Genomic DNA, 813 nt, shown 5'->3' with positions numbered 1-813 from the left:
AGCACTTGGGAGGCAGAGGCAGGCAGATCTCTGTGAGTTCCAGGCCAGCCTGGTCTACATAGTTCCAGGACAGCTGGGGCTACAGGGAGACCCTGTCTCAAAAAGACCAAAAAAATAAATAAATAATAAATAAATAAATAAATAAAATATATTTTGAGGCCAGGCGTGGGGGTGCAGGCCTTTAATCCCAGCATTCGGGAGGCAGAAGCAGGCAGATCTCTGTGAGTTCAAGGCCAGCCTGGTCTACATAGTGAGTTCCAGGCCAGCTGGGGCTATAGGGAACCCCTGTGTCAAAAAGACCAAAAAATAAAAACATATTTTAAAAGCTGAGCATACTAACAGGAAACCACAATCCCAGTGCTGGGAAAGGAGACAAAAATCCCTAGGGCACCGGGCATGGTGGTACATGCCTTTAGTCCCAGCACTCTGGAGGCAGAGGCGGGCAGATCACTGAATTTGAGGCCAGCCTGGTCTACATAGCAAGTTCCAGGACAGGTGGAGCTACAAGGAGACACTGTCTCAAAAAAAAAAAAAAAAAAAAAAAAAGACAAATAAAAAGATCCCTGGGGCTAGCTGGCCAGCATAGCTAAAATGATGGTAAACCACAGACCCTGTCTTAAAAATAAGGTCAAATGCTGGCCATAGTGGTGCATGTCTTTAATCTCTGCACTTAGGAGGCAGCTGCAGTCAGATCTCTGTTAGATCAAGGACAGCCTGACCTACATAACAAGTTCCAGGCCTACAGGGAGACTGTCTCAAAAATAAGGTGAGGAGCCAGTGGGTGCTGGCAGGTCAGGCAGCGGGTTTCAAAGG

Source organism: Nannospalax galili, unplaced genomic scaffold (genome assembly GCF_000622305.1).
Source record: "Nannospalax galili isolate Female #2095 unplaced genomic scaffold, S.galili_v1.0 scaffold209, whole genome shotgun sequence".
Lineage (NCBI taxonomy): Eukaryota > Metazoa > Chordata > Mammalia > Rodentia > Spalacidae > Nannospalax > Nannospalax galili.
This window is presented reverse-complemented; position numbering follows the sequence as displayed.